The 10467-nt window shown below is 32.8% G+C and overlaps 1 long non-coding RNA gene across 3 annotated transcripts; it reads left to right on the plus strand.

The window, feature by feature from the left end:
* The first annotated feature begins 4859 nt into the window (after positions 1–4859).
* LOC107877149 lies at positions 4860–10120 on the plus strand. 3 transcript variants are annotated; one of them, XR_001676196.2, is made up of 4 exons: positions 4860–5167; positions 5753–5837; positions 8128–8193; positions 9817–10120. It is a non-coding gene; the product is annotated as an uncharacterized LOC107877149 (long non-coding RNA). The 3 variants fall into 3 exon arrangements; XR_001676197.2 differs by having other exon boundaries at positions 4860–5159; XR_007042630.1 differs by having other exon boundaries at positions 4860–5837.
* Positions 10121–10467: the final 347 nt, after the last annotated feature.

Here is a 10467-nt window from a genome sequence, read left to right on the forward strand (position 1 = left end):
GTCTGTCTGCCGCAATCCCTGCGTTATAAAAATATAGATAATCTATATCTTGCAGTTCATGCAAGCGTTGTGAAATTTGTGAAATGAAACTAAATTATGACACTTAAACTTACAGGCTACCAATGGTTTATTGAGTAATTTCATCAACATATTATACATCAAATGGATTAACCATTTTATCCCGGTATGCTTCAATCGTCGGCTAATCAGTACAAACCTTTTGATCCAAAAAGACACTCATATCAAGGTAAGTAGCCAATTTTTTAGCCAACTTTTGTATCTTAGATGACGGCTCGAAACGTCTCCTTCGCGACATCGAGTCATAAACTCAGATGCGCCTCTCTTTTCATACGACGATAGCCAACACCCAATGGAATTCATCACCACAATTGATTGGGATGTACACTTCGTCGACCAAATGCCAAGGTAAGCCAGCCAGAATTCTAAAACCTTTGATGATGTTGATTAAGCATTCCTCATTTTGAGAAACTTCCGGCTGCTATTGACAATACCTATCGTAGGCATTATTGATGTAAACTTTGTACAAATAATTGCCTGTTGTGTATCTGTATTATTCTTGTGTTTGCAACTTGGCCTTCTTTCGGAGGTAGTAAAAATGACATCGATGTGCTGTACATATTATCAAATATTTCAGATTACATGACGACAAAATCAATACGAAGATGCAATTAAATAAAGTATTAATTAATAGTAATATGTATGGCCTTTAAACTTCATCATTCCAGCAAGTTTGGGGTTGTGACATCAAATAGAACCAATTCTTCATTCCGGGATGTGCAACAACAAAGTCGAACATATCAAAACCAAGACTCAATTCGTTCACTTTGTAGCGCTTGTCATTTTATTTTCTACATGATGATTTATATGTGTTAATGTCAGGTTCTTACAACAAGAATTGTATAAACCAATATCCATAAAATTAATTTATGTACCTGCAGGCATGATGCTTTAACAGCCCATTGGTAATCCATTCTGAATAGTCGTTAATCAACTGTATTAGTTTTTTTGGAGCCTCGTCCGAGATGTTGAACCCTTCAAACGGGTAATTCTTCTGTTCTCCCAAACTAACAGGCTCCACTTTTTCTTCATCTTTGGAAGCAGTTGATGGATTATCAACTGTCATATTATGGTCCTTGGCAGTAGCTGTGACATCCACCTGGAAAGCCAAAATTGTCAATGCTAAGTAGAGATATACAATAGATTTTCCATCTATTGAAACAGATGATTCTTATGTTACATCAGATGGATTATTTGTTGGGACAATTTCGAACAGGTAAATTAGAGCAGTACGATAATTTTGAACAGATGACCTATTTGTTGCAACATAAGACTCATCTGTTGAAATAGATAACGAATCTGATACAACAGGTTAGACAACAGTTGCAATAGATGTATACATCTGTTTGATAATTTTTAGAAGATGTGTCATCTGTTGAAATAGATATGTGCTTGTTTGTTTTTTGGAACAGATGATGTACATTCACCTTCTTCTGCTCATGCTGCTTTTCTATGGCCCTTGCACACTGAACATCGGTGCAAGACAAAGACAGAGGCGTTGCAATCTTGCTTTTTTTTATGATTGATGATGCCTTGGAAGTGTCTTTCCTTCTCCTCTTAGCCGTCTTGATCTCTAGTGGAGTGTATGGATATGAAATCCTCTTTGATGTAATGACATCCCTCTTAGATGTCATTTCCTTTACAGAAGCAGTTAGTGCATTAATAGCATTAATCACTCCATCGTGTTTCACCTTGCAGTCTTGACATTTGCATGAAGAACATTCGTTAGATGCAGCAAAATCTGGAGAAAAATCTGTACAACCATTATGATCATAATCATAATGGCTTGTTGTTTCAAAAACTATAAGAGGAGCATCATTAGCCCTACCCTCCAAAATTATTTTTTTTGTGATGGCTGTTGTTCCAAACAATTTTATTTTTATTCCATCAACAACTTTAGGGTTCGATAAAGTTTGCATAGACCGTAAAGTAAGAAAAAATAGCATCTTCAACTCTCGGTTGGTCAGAACAAGCCACGGATGGACAATCTAAAATAAATCAGTACATATATTAAGAATGATGATGAAATCATTTAATCATTAATTAAAACAAAAACTTGATTAGAATTGGACTTACTGCTTCCTTGGGGGGATTGAAAAGATCAAGAAATTTTGCATTTTTATCGGTTTTGGCCAACAACCATCTCAGAATTCTTGGACAAGAAACTTCTTCCTGGTAGTTCACTTGTTGTCTCAAATAAGGAATGACTTCAAATGCCTAATCCTATAACATAACGCCAATAAATCAAAAGCATTATTGAATAAAAAAATGATGAATCATATCATGATAAAAGAAATATTTACCATGAAGGCCCATTGAAAACCATATAAGTTGACTGTTTTTGGTGTTAACGGAGTCAACAAAAATTCAACAGTTATTTTGAAGCTTTCATAACCCCAAGGATAGCTGTTAAATGCCTCAAGATCCTCAGAGAGATTTACTAAATCGAGGCTTATGTTGTTGTTAACGTCTCTCGCCTAAAGAACATTATGTACAAACCAAACCAAGCACAATGATTTCTTGTGCTTCTTTGAAACTTCTTTACCTTTCAACGCTTTAATCAAATTTTTGTTTTTGAAGCTTGGACCAACAATGGACACTAGGTTATCACGATCACTCGACTTGCCTTTTCCTTTTTTGGGTATGCGGGGTGCTTTTTTTGGGTCAGAGTAGGTATAACTTGAGAAGAAGAAGGAGGATAACATTTTAGTCCGATAACTATGGCAAACTCCTCCCAACCAAAACAAACAGGCATGCCACAGTAATTTATCCACACCTCATCCATCTTGTCTTTGTTTTCATACATAAACCTGCGCTTGAAAAGATCATATACCATTTTCATCTGAAAACGAGCATTGTTGTCCTCCGACAAATAAATATATTTCGCAAAGCAGCTTTTCCTGAAATAAGAATCCAATTTTTATTCTCTAAGTATTTTTCTGAAGGCGTCAAAAGATTTTTCCATGACTGACTTAACCACGAGATAACCCGTTAAATCTGTGGAACCATCGCACCTGCATTCTCAAAGGGTAACGATCAATGCTGAAGGTTTTGACCAACTCTTCGATGGAAAGGCTATTATCATTTGGATCATCTCTTTTGAAAGATTCCTCCTCCCCATGTTCATTATCTTCTGCTCCTGATTGAGATAATACTTGTAAAGCAAGTTCATAGAGTGGTGGATATAGCTGAGCTGCTGCACTTGTTCCTTTACTTGGACTTGATTCGATTTCTTTTATTTTGGGAACCATGTTATCTTAAATTAACAAGAACATAACACAGATTATAATTGATTAATGAATAACAGTAATATAGCAGTTCCAATAGACCACTAATCTGTTGCACCAAGTATGTTATCTGTTGCAATATATAACTGACCTGTTGCAACGGATGAGTAATACGTGGGAACCATAAAAAAAGTACTATCTGTTGCACCTGGTATTTTATCTGATGCAACACATAATTGACCCATTGCAACGGATGAGTAATCCGTTGGAAACAATAAAAATAGATCACTAATCTATTGCACCAAGTATTTTATCTGTTGTAATATATAACCAACCTGTTCCAACGGATAAGTAAATCGTTGGAAAAAATAAAAATGGATCACTAATTTGTTGCACTAGGTATGTTATCTGTTGCAATAGATAACCGACCTGTATGAGTAAATCGTTGGAAAGAATAAAAATAGTCCTAATCTATTGTAAAATGAAGAGTAAACCATTGGAAGAATAAAAACAGATCACTAATCAATTATCTGTTGGATCAAATATTGTTTAGATTTATTCCAAACAGAAGAGTCGTCTGTCGCAATAGATGAATGATCTGTTAGATTGTTCACCTGTTGCATCAGATTTTTAATCTGTTGCATCATATTTTAAAATGAAGAGTAAATCATTGGAAAAAATAAAAACAGATCACTAATCAGTTATTTGTTGGATCAATATTGTTTAAATTTCGTCCAAATAGAAGAGTCGTCTATCGCAACAGATGAATGATCTGTTAGATTGTTTATCTGTTACATCAAATTTTTATAGTTGCATCAGATTTTTAATCCATTGTATCAGATTTTCATCTGTTGCATCATATGTTTCATCTATTACATTAAATGTTTCAACTGTTGCGATACCATTTCTACCAAGACAAACAACAAATCAACCCAGCAACACCATCATATCACACACACACACACATACTAAGAACATCAACTGTGACAAAAAATCACCAACAAATTTGAATCAACAGTACAACAATAAAAAGAAGAAATACAGAAATGACAAAAATTAGGGTTTTATTCAGTCCACATTTCAATACCAGAAGAGTAGTTGGCTCAAGTTCCTCTGTTTCTTCATAATTTTTTACCTGTGAAAAAGGAAATGGGAGGATGAAAAACTTGAAGTTGTTGTTGCCGAAGAAGTATTCACGTTGATTGATGATTGAAAGTCAAAAACAAACTCGCCTGACTATTTATCACCGGAGGTTGAAGGGAGAAATTTTGTACAACTGTTGGTTGGAAGAAGTTGGAGAGAGAGTGGTTGATTAGAATTGAAAAAGGATGTGTGTTGGATTGATTTGTATTTTTAAAAAGATTAGAAAGTTTTAAAAATATTAATAAAGTACATAATTAACTTAATCAAGTTTCGTAGTAATGTTTGACCCATGATATTTGGCCCTATCTGTTGGTTAATATCACCAATGCTTTATTCAAAACTTAAAAACACTTTCCTTCAATTTTCTCAAGTATGAATATGAAATTAATAGTCACTCATGAAATTCAAAAACGAAAAATAAAACCAAACTTATCATCATCTAAAATCGTTGACGTCGCTGGAATTACCTTTGTTTTCTTAGTTGTCCATGTGTTTTAGAATAAATATTGCCACATCTTGAATTTTTGAGTAGTTTTTCGCTTAATTTTCAACATGTATGTCGGTGTATTTTTGTTGATTTGGTCGTGGATACTTTTTTTCTTGCATTCAACCAGTTTTACTTACATTCCCACAATATTTTTGTCATTTTGGTCCTAGATATAAGAAGACTAGCAAATGGGCTATGGGATTGAAATCTAACCATCAGTTAGGGTAAACAGGTTTAAAATTTTAATTTCTGATTTTTTGTTTTCGAAATATTGATATTGCTACAGAGTATTTTAGCAGTTCTTCAAAATTATTATCCAATTACAAAAGTAAATATGTGTATTTTTATGGTTGTCTTTGCCATGCGTTTTTATTTCTTTTATGTCGTAAACTGTCAGGATTTCTCCATATTTCTTGGAGCTTTTGGTACATTATCCAAGTTCTTGTGATACAATGTCAGCATTTTTAATTTAACATATTTTAAGTGTAATGAAGCTCTTTAACATCCTCTTTGTTGGTTGTGATAGTTCTAAATAAACTGAGAATTTTAGTAGTTTCCCCACATTACAACCCGTTTTAGCAAATTGGCAATAGTCAGTCCAAATGTTGGATGTTGGAACATTATTTTGATCAAATCTTGTGTTTTTGAAGGTTATTATTCAAGTATTAATGCTTATCTTTTATTACATTGCATTATGTCAGACTAAGTTTTAGTGCACCGGGCTTTCCTTTTACTCTGATCATGTTTTTAATTTTGAGGCCATGTCTCCATGTATTGTCGTCTATGACTAAATGAATTCTTTGTCTTCTTAAAATAGGAAGGTAAATAAGTTCGATGAATTAGATCCTTCACACCTTGCAAGCTTGGTAACTGGAGATCTCGAAGGCACATAGTGATTTTTGGTACCTTGTCTACTTGCGCTTAAAGTTAAATTTTTTAGTTAATTATAGAGACATTGATCATCTCTTGTAGTTGGCTTCATTAGTTAGAACTCATCTCTTAACGTCACACATTCTGCTTTTACTGTTGTCTCTCTCCATTGAAATGAAAATAAAGTTGTAGAGAAGCATTACAAAAAAGGGAAGACAAGATATAACAGTAGTGGATATCAGGCCCACAACCTTATTTCATTTAGTTTGAAACACTCCAGAAAAAGAAAAATCAGGCTAGGAAATGACTCGTTATTGATCTAATTGTTGGAACAGACCTTAGACCCATCACCCGGTCCATATACCTCATTTGTTTTAATTTATTTGTGTTACTTTTCTTTTTAGTCTATTTTAAAAAAACTGTTTATCCTTTTTCTAGCAACTCTTCAATCTAACGTTCCATATAACATATTTAAGACTCCAAAATTAAAGGAGATTTTGATACATTCAAAGTATCTTTAATTTAAGACCACAAGATTCAGTAGTCTTTACTTTTTTAAATTCCGTGTGATGTCAAAACCACACAAAATTCATATGATGTGTTTCATTTGGGAGGAAAATTTAGGACAATTTTCAATGATGCAGTATCACATAGCATACCTAGCACTCCTTTGCTATTCAACACAGTGTTGAAAGATCTAAGAAGATCAAGAATCATAAAAATTGAACCAATTGTTTCATTGTTCAACTTTGCCACAGCTTGTTGTAATAGTGAATTGTGAAAATCCACAACAATATTCTCAGTAGTATTGCATTGTTGAAATGAATTTAAAATTATGCTTAGAGTATTATAGGACCTCAATCTACAGGTTTCTTGCAAATCAACAGTGTAAATATATGTGGTTTCTTTGTTTTGACATCTCTTATTTATGATTTCTACTGAAAATAAAGTTGTAGATAAGCATTACAAAAAGGGAAGAGAAGATATCTGTAGTGTCAAAGTAAACAAATTATACTGTTAAGTGTAAAGAGTATACTTTGTTAATAAAAAAGAAAAATCTTTATATAGAATTCTGATCGAAGCTACTTGATAGATTAGTCCAGATGCATACAGCTGGTCTATACACATAGTTGTTATCATAAATTTGTTGTCTTAGAGGATTATAGGTACCTTAATTTATAGGTTTCTCGCAGATTGATGACGTAAATATGTGTCGTTTCTTTGTTTTGACATCTCTTATTTGTGATGCCTATTATTATATGTTATTTCATTAACAACAATTATCTTATTATCCTGTTGTTGCTATTGCCTTTTTTGATAGTTCTTGAGCCAAAGGTCTATTAGAAAATCTACCCTTTGCATATCTCATGGGTGGGATCACATTGTATTTGTTGTTGTTGTTTTTGGATAAACTGAGATAGACATTTATTATACAAATTAACCGTATTATGTATTATCTGCTGGCAACTGCATTTCATGAGCAATTAATAGTAGCATCCAATATGAGAATTAAGGAACACACAATTTATTGTCCTCTGTTTTTCAAATCTGTGTACTACTTTTCTTAGTTATGGTAAAAAAGTTCATCAGGATTCAGCTATTTCTAGTCCATAAGAAACCTAATAATAGAAAGTAAAGAATAAGTCGATAGATGAAACATACTATAAAGACAAACTAATACACGAAACATAATATATAAAGAAAACTGAAAAAGCTTGAGCCATAGATTCTAGCCTTCAGATGTTATTTCTTTTATCACTTTGGCCTTTTTGACTCGACATGTCGCCATTAGAGACAACCACTGAATTGACTTCATCTTCATTATTTATCTTTATCTTTCATATTTTGTAAGTAATTTCCATCTCTGTCGTCTTTCATTCTTCCCTCTGCTCACTTTTGATCTTTTCTTTTAAAGATAGATTGGAAGAGGTAGTGATAATTTTTCATATCTGGATTTATAATACTCCAAATTGCTGGAAACTCATTTTGGTTCTAGACATTATATGATGAAGATCCTTTCTTAATTTCTTGTGAACTCCGTGTATAGAAAGGTGTCATGCAAAGTGAGATTACTTATTTGTTTCAGTTTTGTTGGTGAAAGCATGATTCTTATTAGAAGACTTTCTATATTTCTAGATTCAAAAGATGCACGCTGTTATTGATTTCTTATTGTTGCTACTACTGAATGGGTCTATCAATTTATATCTTATCTTCTATTCTATCTTGTGAATTTTTTAATTTTTTAATTTTTAAGACACAATATTATGGATATGTTGTATTCATTTAGTTGGAATATGATTTTCCAAAGCTATGATTTCATAGGTTTTTCAAAGTAGCAGCTGCTAAAGGTGGGAAAGTAAAGGACTTCACTTGCATCGACTCTAAGGGGTAATTCAAGCGCCTCTTTTGTTCTAATGTTATGTGTGCATTTCACAAAGTCCTGTTGAACAATGGACATAAAAAAAATTAGGTTCGTCAAATCCTCCTAAGTCTGTATACACGTTGAGAACATGATATTTCTACCTACCTCAATATCAAGGATGGGTTTATGATATTCTATTGTGGTAGAAACTCCTGTTCAAAAAAAAAAGGTAATTTGAGTGTTGGGTGGATTTTAAAGTTTGCATAGCAGCGTAATCTACCAACTCTAACTTCCAGTGCAAATAAGCACTCATAAGTTCAAGAAAACAATAGAAAGTTGATCTTACCAGTATAATGGTATCACTAAGTGCTCTTTTAATGCACTTAATAGCCTTCTCGCGTGTTGGACCACATATAATGAGCTGCAACAATTTCATAAATAATTTTTAGGAATAAAAAGATATGTTAATAGAAGAAAACAGTAGAACAAGCTGCAACAAGTAAAGACATCCACCTAAACTAATTGGTGATGTGCCTATAGTGTTAACACACTATAAAGGCCATAACATGATCCATAGGCACTAAAAATAACTTAGAGAGCTTCCAAGTAGCTAACTTACCTGGCATAGTAGACTTTTCAGTTATAACACTATAAGAGCATGTTATTTTTGACAATGTGTTCAGATTCTTCAAGAATATCAATTGTTGCATGACGAATTTTTCAAAAGTATAATATTTTTGATGAATCCCACACGAGTCCGACTTGGATAAAATTTTAGATCATTTTTACCCTACATGCTGATTCGAACTATGTAGCAAATAAGCTATCACCTAGTGCATTTGAGTCTCCTACTGGTAAATTAACTTAATCATGTTGTTAGTGATGTTATAATATAAATGCATACATATGATGTCTTATCTTCTAAATTTGAATATTAATATTGAAATGAAAGAATTTCACAATTCATTTTCCCATCTTCCCATGTCTTTGCAGCTATAGTTTATGATGTTATTTAAATATACATGTGAATACATAACAGAGTATTAATTCTATCCATAACGTTTAGTGTCATATTAGTCCAAAAGTGATTTGAATATCTCTTCAGTGAGATTATTTTTAAATAAAACACTGACACTAGATCACTGAATGCATAGTTATTATTTGTTACATTCTTCCCCAATTTTATGAGACTATAACATCATATATGTTTGTAAGCTGCTCTGTGGAGTGATTTTGGTCTCCTATTGATTTGCCTTTGCGAAGTAAAGCAGTAATAACTTGAGGTGAATGATATCAGTAATGAATTTCCTTCTCTATATGTCGAATATCAAATGAAATCAAGACCATTTAGTACTTATCAAAATATTTCTTTGTGAGTTGCTATCCTGAAGTATGCCTCACTAATCTGGAAACATGACCGAAGGATTCTACTAATTTTCCTCGTTGTTGTATTACTTCACAGACTGCTAGAGTCTTGGTTTGAAGTATAGGAATAGAGGGATACTACTGAATCAATTGGCTCAGCTCTATCTATTATGGACCAGTGGCCTTCTAATATTTTGTTCACACTTTCTCATTTGGAAGTAAAACAATTCTTCTAGATTGATTCTCTGACTTATTTTGGCTTTTGTTTGTCATTAATGGCACAGGTTTGGAAGAACACGGGGATCGTTACAGGCACTCTTATGATAGCAAGTTATATGGACCATATGATGCTAAAGTTAGTGTTGGAACAAATATCTTTCACCGATATGTATAAGGAGATCACTCTCTTGCTGTTTCATATTGCACCTTTCAATGGTTATAGCCATATAGGAGGTGTAATATTTTGTATACTTTCTGTCTTCTTGAAGAGAAACTCTCTTCTGTAAGTGGAATGGATTCACATATCATTATTAATAGTTTTCTTTCATTTTTCCAATTAATAAAGGGATGCAACTTTGCTGCCAACAACTATGAGTTTACATTTTCAGCTTTTGCTCTTTTGCACCAACAAATGTTATATCAATGCAATACTTTTAGAATCTGTACAAATAAGTAAGTCTTACCAACGTAACAATGTAATTTTTATCCCACATAATATGAAGCATAACATTGTATCATGTAACTAGGGCAATTTAGCTAAAAGTGACAAAAGAGTTTTGAAATGAGGTATAGGTGACTCAAATTTTAAAAATTGAGTGTAGGTGACAATTATTTTATTAGTGATTAAGAAAGTTGGAAAAGTTTGAGAATAACCCACAAGATTTTTTATTTATCTTTTGATCCTAGTAAAACATAATATTATTAGAAATAGAGGA

Source organism: Capsicum annuum, chromosome 7 (assembly GCF_002878395.1).
Source record: "Capsicum annuum cultivar UCD-10X-F1 chromosome 7, UCD10Xv1.1, whole genome shotgun sequence".
Taxonomy (NCBI): domain Eukaryota; kingdom Viridiplantae; phylum Streptophyta; class Magnoliopsida; order Solanales; family Solanaceae; genus Capsicum; species Capsicum annuum.